The sequence below is a fragment of the Equus asinus genome, chromosome 22, assembly GCF_041296235.1.
Source record: "Equus asinus isolate D_3611 breed Donkey chromosome 22, EquAss-T2T_v2, whole genome shotgun sequence".
Classification (NCBI taxonomy): domain Eukaryota; kingdom Metazoa; phylum Chordata; class Mammalia; order Perissodactyla; family Equidae; genus Equus; species Equus asinus.
Genome location: NC_091811.1, coordinates 22,555,567 through 22,566,066, shown reverse-complemented (window position 1 = coordinate 22,566,066; position 10,500 = coordinate 22,555,567). Strand labels below are relative to the sequence as shown.

At 33.8% G+C, this 10,500-nt stretch overlaps 1 long non-coding RNA gene across 1 annotated transcript; it reads right to left on the bottom strand.

Annotated features, from left to right (window-relative positions):
- Nucleotides 1-1,359: 1,359 nt before the first annotated feature.
- On the bottom strand, nt 1,360-9,639 carry LOC123287800 (uncharacterized). The gene is made up of 3 exons (XR_006531122.2): nt 9,500-9,639; nt 3,170-3,473; nt 1,360-1,633 (listed from the first exon to the last, which is right to left on the bottom strand). It is a non-coding gene; the product is annotated as an uncharacterized lncRNA (long non-coding RNA).
- Nucleotides 9,640-10,500: the final 861 nt, after the last annotated feature.

Sequence of the window (10,500 nt, the reverse complement as noted above, 5' to 3'; positions counted from 1 at the left end):
CTATGAAATATTTATACTACACTTAAAAATTTTCCTTATCCAGAAAACGACAAGAAAATTTTTATGAGTCATCTGTACTGGAGAGATAGATAGTGTAACATAATGGGTTATTCTAAAATTTCTCTTTCATGTTCTCTCCTGATTTTTCCTGGTTTATCTTTACTATTTTGGTTTTTTTTTTAACTATTTTTTTTTGAAGAAGAAGAAGATTAGCCCCCAGCCAACCTCTGCTGCCAATCCTCCTCTTTTTGCTGAGGAAGACTTGCCCTGTGTTAACATCCATTCTCATCCTCCTCTATTTTAAGTGGTACACCTGCCACAGCATGGCTTGCCAAGTGGGGCCATGTCCGCATCCAGGATCTGACCCAATGAACCCCTGGCCGCTGAAGTGGAACATGCAAACTTAACCGGTGCGCCACCAGCCCGGCCCCATTTTTTTTTTGACAAAAGACAATTTTGCTTCTCATGATCTTCTAAAGGATTGTTGATGTCTCTTTCAACATGGTGCTAAAAATGAATGCCTTGCAATTCAGACTGAAATTACTTTCACTGTACTCCTGTGGGTTGGGTTGTGTTGTGCCCATAGTATTTGAAGGCATAAGTTAAAAGCAAAGAATTTTACTTGAAAATTTTTGAAAAAAATTATTTTTTGAGGTATTTTAAATATTAGTTTTACAACCAAAGAAATTTATATGGAATAGAATTCTGATCACATAAAAATTTAAAAAATTCTTAACCTCAACAGTTTGCCAGTGTATCATCAAATTAAGCAATGTTTAGATATTTTTATTTCCTGAGAGAACTATGCTCCATTGTTATCTTTTATAATACGGTGAAAAATATATAGGCCTTTATGTGCTCATAAAATTCACTTATAACATTTAAAAAAGATAACTTCGTGTGAGAAAACACGGTTGTACAGAAATATATTACATTACCTTTAAAAATCCTTTACCAAGTCTGGAATATATCAGGAATCTCATTTAAATAAAGTCTAGATGTGGATGTGCAATAGAAAAACATATTACTGTACAGATAGGAAAAAATAACCATTGATTAAAAAATTGTTTACTTATATTCTGCCGTCACTGACGTGACCATTTGCTCTATTACCGCATTTGGTTAATCCAAGAGATACACTGAAATATTTGCTAGCTAAACTATCATCTAAATTCAATGGTAAACCATTAAAAATTATAGGAGGTAATTCACTTTGTGAGATAATTTTTAAACCTGAATTGATCAACTCGTTTGCCCGCAAGATTAAATTTACTGGGTTGTTTTCAAAAATCTTTATTCTTTATGCACTGTACATCCAATCAAATAATGCTATGAGATATGCTGAGAGTGATTAAATCATTATTTAATTGTTTAATATAGATATGATTAAAATATAGATATAGTTGGTGACACCTGTGTCAGTGTGGTAGAATTTCTGCTGGCGGTAGAGTCTGGTCCAAATAGAAGAAGTAAGAAGAATAGATGTGTGTGAGCTGGGACACAAGAGGATTCTTCTGGGCTCTATATCTCATCTGTTCTGGTTACACAAGAGGCTCCAACATTTGTCAGCTACTCGTGAAGATGTGAGGAGGCGGTTCATATTTGCTTTAGGCTTCACCATTTGCATCTCTTACTGTGGAGATACGCAATTTTTTAACAGAGGAGATGACTGGGCAAAATAATTTAAAGGGCTATGCCCATTTTGCACAGAATCCAAACATTGCACGTTAAAGAAAAAGACCATCATCACCACTGTGACCAACACGACAAATACTAATATTCTAAATAAAATCTCTATAATAGACAGTAATGTTTTGGGTTCTAAATAAAAACTATACTTAGTGAGATATTTAAGTCCGCCTCTAAACTATACTAGTATTAGCTAAGTGAAAATATGTGAATACTAATTGTCCATCATTCCCACATTTATCTGAACGAGATTTTGAATAATAAAGTTTTAAAGTCTTAAGCTGTATTAGGTTGAGGCCTGCTCAATCCCTGGTTCCTTTAAAATACATCTAAATTCAACTGCTTTATTCTTCAAAACATTTTCTTTCTATAACATTATCTTTTTACAGTTGCTGGACCAGGTGTAGAACCGTGGGATGTTTAACAGCATCGCTGGCTTCTACTCACGAGATGCCAATAGCACTGGCCCCACAGCTATAACACCAAAAATGTGTTCAGTTATTTACACATGTCACCTGGGGAAAAATTGCCCCAGGTTGATAGTTGCAGAGTTATATTTTTCAGAAAATTAAAGCATGACTTGGACATAGATCATGAACATAACCATTCTTTTTGATGCAGGTATTTGTCTTGTTTGAAAAGTGGGATTCTTCTGTAGTATGAGATAATTATTTTTCCATATACTGGGGTATATAAATTTACTTCTGAGAGAAATAAACATATAAGCAAAGTGATTCTAAAAAAATGATGTCTGAAAGTTTAGCTTCTAGAATGTGGGGATATAACATATTTTTGTGAAATTTAATAAAATTATAGATGTATTAGGCCTAAAGCAAACATCACCTGGTTTAAATGTTCCATCAAATTTACAGTAATTCTTTAAGAGGGGACTATTCCACTAAGTAACAAGTTCAAACAAGAATTCTATCTTAATAATATCATAGATTTAAAATAATTAAGCCTTTTCATATTTGATTGTATTAATGGGAATAGTGTAATCTGAGGTGAAATTTTCTACCTTGTATTTACAGATATTTAATAATACCTTGTATGTAAAATTTTCATCTGTGCTGGAGGTCCCCAAGACCACACTCAGGTTTGATGATTCACTAGGAAAACTCACAGGACTCTGTCTACAGTTGTACTTAGAGTTCAGATTTACAACGGTGAAAGGATAACAAGCATAAGGCACATGAAATGAGGTGTCGGGGAGGCCAGGCTCAAGCTTCCAAGGGTCCTCTCTAAGAGTCACAGAAGTCACAGGAGATCCCCTAGCAACAAGTTGTGACAATATGTCAAATATTGCCCACCAGGCAAACTCACTAGCGAATCAATGTTCAAAGTCTATGTTGGAGATTGATCACATTGGCAGCCTCCGTCCAGCATGTAACAAAATTCCAGATTTCCAGAAGGAAAGCAGGTGTTCAACAGAAACTATATTGTTCACACAAACAGTTTAGCCATAGTGAGCCATTCTTACCGGTTAATGGTGGTAGGAATCCTCTGGAAATCTAAATTTCCAGACACCAGCCAAGGCCAATCTTCTAAGAAGGCCGTTCAGGGATAGCAATGAGGTCTGCTACGTTAGTTATTTTCCACACATCCTCTTAGTTTTTTCTCTCTCCAGTCTAGTAGCACAGAGTAATGCACACATTTTCCCTGATTATCACTCAGTTTGTTTCTTTGCTTCTCCTTTTCCCTTTTCTCTGTACGGAATAACTCCTGTGCTGATGGGAATCCAGCCAGCTGCTCTCGGTCTGTGGATTCTGTGGTTATCAGTCTGTCTGATTAATTGAGGGAAAAAAGGAAGAGACTGTGAGATTATCATATTTCTTTAAACATATTTCAGATAACAGTTTTTAGTAAATGTTTTATTGCCACTCTGAACAGAGAAGAGGAAAAAATAACATGAAAGCATCACAACTTTTTACTATATGGATGAACTTGACCTTGTGAGCTCTCGATAACTGCAGATTTTTCAAGGGAGTTTGTATGATTGCTATTTCTACAGAAGATCTTGACAGTTGCAATGGATTATTAGATCAATATAATGTGCTTATTATTATTAAAATTATTTGCAACTGGTTATTTAAAATTAGTATATCTTATTGGTAACATTAGTTGGAATCTCAAAATTCTGAAATTTTGATTAGGAAGTGAAATCTACATATTAAATCAGTCATTCATGATGCAGGGTTTTGTTGTTGACATTTTAATTATGTTGAACTTTTGTCCTTTTAATATTTACACACATTCAATCTTATAAAGAATTGAGATGATATTTTAGATTTAGGCATACACATTAGAAATAATAGAGGATAAATTAAAACATTGTTAACTAAATATCTTTTTATAGATTTGAAAACATTTATGCGGAACATTATGAAGGAAAAAATACTATAAAATTTAAACGTCATAATCTAATGAGCTACTGTTTTATGATTGATTATGTATTTTATATATGTCTTGAATTCTCTCTCTTAGACTCTCAAAGTGTTCAGACATCTGAAAGCAAAATGAAGAGCCTTAATCAATGGATTGACTCTTTCTAAAACACAGAATAATGTTTTCAGGTCCAAAAAGTTCTTGACTAAAATAAAGGTGATATTAGAGCTAGAACAAACTATCATTACAGAAAGCTGCATTGCTTTTCTTGATGTGGTCCTAAAATGCTTGGTTCCATAATGCAGTAAGAGCTCTCTCTAACAAACCAGCACGGCAGTTTTGATGGTTTCTTGCTTCTTTTAGTTCTTCAAAGCATCTTCTGAAACTGAATGAATTTCACCTTTATCAAATATAGCCTCCTACACTAATTAATTGAAATATTCACTCCTTTGTTTATTCACATTTACTCAATGCTCACTACATGCCAGACACCAGGCTAGTGATCAACAATAAATATAATAGGAACCCTGCTCTTGGGAGGTTTCAAGAAAATATACAAACCAAAAATAAACCAAAGTGTCAAGGTGTACAGTGGAGGTATGTCCAAGAGGTTCATGGAGTAAGGAAACAGAACTTGACTATCTGAAAATCAATGGTGTTTGTTTTTTGAGGCTTTTATTGAGGAAGATTAGCCCTGAGCTAACATCTGCTGTCAATTCTCCTCTTTTTGCTGAGGAAGACTGGCCCTGAGATAACATCCATGCCCATCTTCCTCTACTTCAATGTGGGATGCCTACCACAGCATGGCTTGCCAAGTGGTGCCATGTCTGACCCGGGATCCGAACCAGTGAACCCTGGCCGCCAAAGCGGAACGTGCGCACTTAACCACAGTGCCACTGCGCTGGCCCCATCAATGGTGTTTTTATAGTTTCTAAATGTCTCTTTAAGGAGACGCATTTGAAATACTAGAGTAATCATAAAGCTTCTATTGTGTTCATTAAATTGTCATATGAAAATGGTCCATATTCATGATAGATACATTTCGTACATTTATACAAAATTTTGTAAATTTGTAAATTTGACAAAGGCCTTGCATTAAAATGTTAGGGTGTTTTTTGTTTGTTTATTTGTGAGGCACCCAGGCACTACAGAACACTTAAATCAACCATTTGAGAATCGTTTAGTGGTTGGTCACATTAAAAGGCCAGTTTCTAAGTAATCAAATGTTTCAGCCAGAGATAAAACTAATTTAGTAGGGAAGGGGACTGGAGTAAAATCATTTGTACATTTTGGCACTTGATCATTATCATTACTGTAACTTTTGACACAGTACAAAAATCAGGTGCAATGTGTACTCTCGTCTAAAGTTAGGTCCTCTTCTCCCATGTAGAAATCCTAAATTGACTGTGAAACTGAATTTGTATTTCACTGATGCTTTATAAGAACTAAATGCCAACAAAGTAATCTGGAAGTTAGAAAACTCTGAGTTGGCAATAATTCTTAATAACAGCCTCATTCTTTTAAGAGGGATAAGATAGAAGGCCATAAGGTGTTGTGTGTGTGGTTTTGTGGGTTCTGAGTTATAAATATTTTCTTTCCTAGGAGACAGGCGTGGACCTCTTCTGAATCCTTGGGTCAAATAGAGACCAATGCTACCACCAAACCATGAAATAGTCTCTTGTTTAAACTTCTAATTCTGCCTTATTTTGAATGCTATGTTTTTAGAGATGGAAAAGATCAGATTGATGGTAAGATTGACTTTCTTCTGTACTTCTGGGATACAAACATCTAGTAGGTACCAGTCAAAGGAAGGGCTTACCTGCAGCTCTAAACCAGTGAAAGGGACACTGTCTTGCTTTAATTTTTACTCATCTTTCTCAGGTATGATCCACTTCAGCACTCCTTTCTTTTCCCAACATACCCGTCATGCCCTCAGCATAGGACATTTGCATTCATTGTTCCCTCTGCATGCAGTGTTTTTCTCTCAGATCTAGCCATGGCTAACTACTTTACATCCTTCCAGTATTTGTTCTCTGATCACCTTCTTAATGACGCCTGACCTGACAACCCCATTTAAAATTGCAACCTGTGTATCGGTGTCCCCTAGATACCATCCTCTGTACTGAGTCCCTCTTACTCTTTTGTAATTTTTATAGCACTTCTCATCATCTTACATACCATATAATTTACATGTATAGCTTTTTTTATCTGCCCCAATTTCCATGAAGCTGGGATATTTGTCGTTTTTGTTCAAAGATATATCTTATGCATGAAGAACAGGAACAGAGTTGAGTAAAGGATCAAACGAGTTAAGAAAAGTAATTCATATTGTGGTATAGTATACTCTTGAATATAAAACTTTCTATTTGATATCTGTTCATTCTTCTTTGTATTTAGTTCATGGTTCAAGAAATGCATAGAGACTCGAGTGCTTACTGAAGTGTTTTCCTCATGTTTCATTTTTCAGTGAGCATATATAGACTGCGTTATTTTTATGATCCTTCCCTTCTCTCTTGACACAAGTTCCATGTTTCTCATCTCTAATGGCTTTTAGTATTAGGGAACCACCATTGTGTATTTAGTTCCACGCAGAATATCATGAAGTTACTTGTGGTAAATCATGCTTGACTTGTCTTATCAAAAAGAGGACAAATATAAATGGGAGGATGACTCCTCTCCTTCTCCTGGACTGTCAGTTTCTAGTACTTGATCCAGTTCTTTATGCTTTTCTCATGGTCTCAATGTCTTTTGCTTAAAGAGTTGGATGAAATAGAAAAGATTACTGGGGACAGAATTTAGATGGTTTTGTTTCTTGCTTTTGTTTTATTTTATATTGGACTGTGACCAATGGTATAAACAGTAAAATTATTTAAATAATTCATAGTTTGTTTAAATATGCTTCTATTAGATGATTTGTTTGATTTTGCTTTTTGGTAATAAAGGTAATATTGAGAAGAACACCATTACACACAAAATTGGGGACATTTCTGCTATTTTCATTGGGAAGATGCACAGAAGTGTTATTTCTATGCCTCAGAGTTTGAGCTTTTTCAATGATTTTTAAGCACATATTGTGAAATTGAGCTCCAGAAACATTTCATCAGACAACTCTAGCATCAAATGTAATAGCAAGCTATTTCATCACTCTGCACCAATGTAAGATAATATTTCAAAGTTTTGACAGTTTGATGGCTGGTTATTTTTATTTGATTCTTTTAAGTCATATTCTTCTGATGTTTACTGAGGCTGTGTCTTCTTCCTTTTTATCATATTTATCTTTTATTTCTTAGTATGCATTCCTTGTATATTAAGCTTGTGGTCTCTCTTTCAGGCATCTCTCATCAATATCAATTTTTCCCTTTAGTTTTTTATCTTTAAGTTTATGCTTTTAATATGTAAAGAAATGTTTAACATGAAAGCACACTAAAATTGTCTTCATTCATTTGAAATTTATTTTGGGATGTGAGGGAGAATGCTGAAGCATATATGTTTCTGCACACATATAAATAAAATTATGTGTCTCTAACTCTATGTATTTCAATTAGGTAGTCAATTGTCAGAGCACAGTTTAAATGATTCATTATTCTTTCATCCCTGATTTTAATGCTATGTTTATCATTTATTAAAATTCAATATTGAAATAATATTCAAATGAGTTACTTAAATATTTCATAATTTGTATAAATATCTTTTGTGTAAATATACTTGGGCATTTTCCTGGACTCCTCTATACTAGTCCATCAAATTGTGAGTCTATTCTTATTTTCACATTAGATCATTTTAATTGGTGGAATTTTGTAATCTGAAAGTTCTTCTGTACATCAAACTTGGTACAATATTGGACACGTACAATACTTAATTCTATGTTGAATTAACGAATAAAGAATACATAAAAATATTTGAGCAATTTATTTTTCTAATACAGTTCAAATGTCCTTTTTGGTAATTCAACATTTTGTGAAGGATTGTATTATTGAGCAGATATGCTTTTCCTTTTAAGAGTATACTAGACAATCAGATTTACTCTAGAGTTGTTGAATGACAGTTTCTTTGTGGATTTGATCCCAAATACTGCCTACAATCTAGATCTCTATAACTTCATCCAGAGCGTTTGACAGCATCTGCCCTATGGCATTTGTGTCAGTGGTGACTTTGTAAGTTGAAGTACACATCAGAGTGGAGGGAAGTGTCCTGACATATTTTATGTATATACACACATATAATTGTATATATTATATATAATTGTGCTATACATATGCTATACATCTATCTATACATTATATAATATATATAATATTCTTAATTTTATTACTAATGTTGGTTGACCTTTGTATCTAATGCATTTACAAGTAAAATATTCCTCCTGTAACAGCAGCAGCAGCTGTACATGCATATGTGAACAGCGTCCATCATGTTGATCTGTACTTAAAATTTTATATCCTAGGTCACATGTCTTTTATGTTATTGCAATGACTTTTGGTCCAGACCATTCTATTCTTCTCTATACAGATCTATTATTTATACTTATATATATTTTATATATCACTTATCACATTCTGCATGGTTTAATAGTTTCATGCCTATCTCACGCATTGAACTTCTGCAATTCTAGGAGTTCTATGAAAGAGAGAGTATTTTTATACCCTTGTGTTCCTCACAGCAACTGATACAATGAATTTCACATAGTAGCTTCCTAAGTACTGCTATTTAATTCAAATAGAGTGAATATGGCCAGTAGCTTGTGTTTTCTAAATTTCTTGGGGATTTATCAGAGCAGTGTCTGGATTCCCATAGGAATGTGTGTATGTAAATGCGCACACCATTGGTATGATAACTGTACCAGGTTCTCTTCACACACATGTGAGAACTCTGTTTGTGCTAAAACATCAGAAGAAGGTTAAAGGAAAAGCTATGAGATTCACATCTCAATAAGATTCCTGAGTTATGATCTGCCTGCCTTTATTGCTATTGTTATTTCACGTTATTTGTAACTCCACTTTTTCAAGATACATACTGATAAATGAGTTTATGACAGAGTCACAGCGTAGTTACAGAAGAAATAGTGTAACACAGAAAACTTAGAAATTCAGAACTTTTTGATTTTGTGAAAATTATGCAAATGAACTAATAAACATTATTTGTCAAGAATACTTAGTCCTTTTGGATATTTTTCACATTTCAAAATCTATTTATAATTGCCACTCTGTGGAAACAAATCTTCAGAACAAATATAATGAGAAATTTATGATAAATGATTTAACATGACATGCAAATGATGTAAAAAATACAAGGAAATATCAATAGGTAGCATAAAGCAAAATAGGAAAAATGAAATTCAATTAAAACAAATTTCTGAAATCATCTCCTTTCCAAGTTGCTTGCAGAAGTCTTCTTAGCAAATTTTAAATATATCAAGTTCACTTACATTCTTATATTCTTGCTTCTCCTCTTGCAAAAAAGTGATCTTTCCTGTGAAAGGCTGCTTTTGACCGATCCATCTTCTGTTCTTCCTGCACCGTTTTAAGTTCATTTCATTAATTAACGTCTATCACATACATCTCAGCACTTGCATTTAAAATGCACAACCTTCAAGACATAAGCACGCCCCTACATTTCTCTCCCTCCCCTTAAACTCACGGCCTTTTCTAATTACCCCTTAACAGTTTCTCTTCAAAATAACAGTGCTTGAGCAAAGCATCTACTATGATTATGTACTTTCTCACTTTCAAATATTACTCAGAACATTGGTACTTGGCTTCCCTTTTATCCTCTTTTTTGAGACTGTTCTTGTTAAAGACACTAATGATTATTTGTTATTCACTCATTCTTTCATTTGTTCATTCATTTTGAGTGCTTTTTATGACTCTGGCTCTATTCTAAGCAGTATGTTTGTTTTTAATCCAATTTATTTCCACACATACATTACTCAATCTATCGATAGCATCTTATTAGATTAATTATTCCATTGTTCTTGACACTCAGTATTATCTTACTTTAACAGCTTTGTTCTTTCTGGTTTTCTTCCTACCACTCTGGTCCTGTTGTTTTAGTCCCCTGTATGGATTTTTCTTTAACTACTCAATAATATTTTTCAGCTTGAAGTTTTCATTAAGGAACATTCTTATGATTAAGGAGGATATTTGATTTATCAAAACAATTGCTATGACATGAACAGTGAATGAACTAGGATAAATGTTGCAGGCAGGGAGAACAATGAAGACCTTATTACAGTGATCAAAAAGAGAGATGTTGATTATAGAGTAGTGAATAGAGGTCAAGGTATAAAGGGAATTGGAAAGCATCAAGATCTATTCTAGAGTGTGTAGACACTGTCCATTATATAGAAATGTATACTAACTAACTATTCAAGTCCTGAATGAAAGGAGGTGGAATAAACAAGGGGTATTTTTTTTTATATGTTTGAAT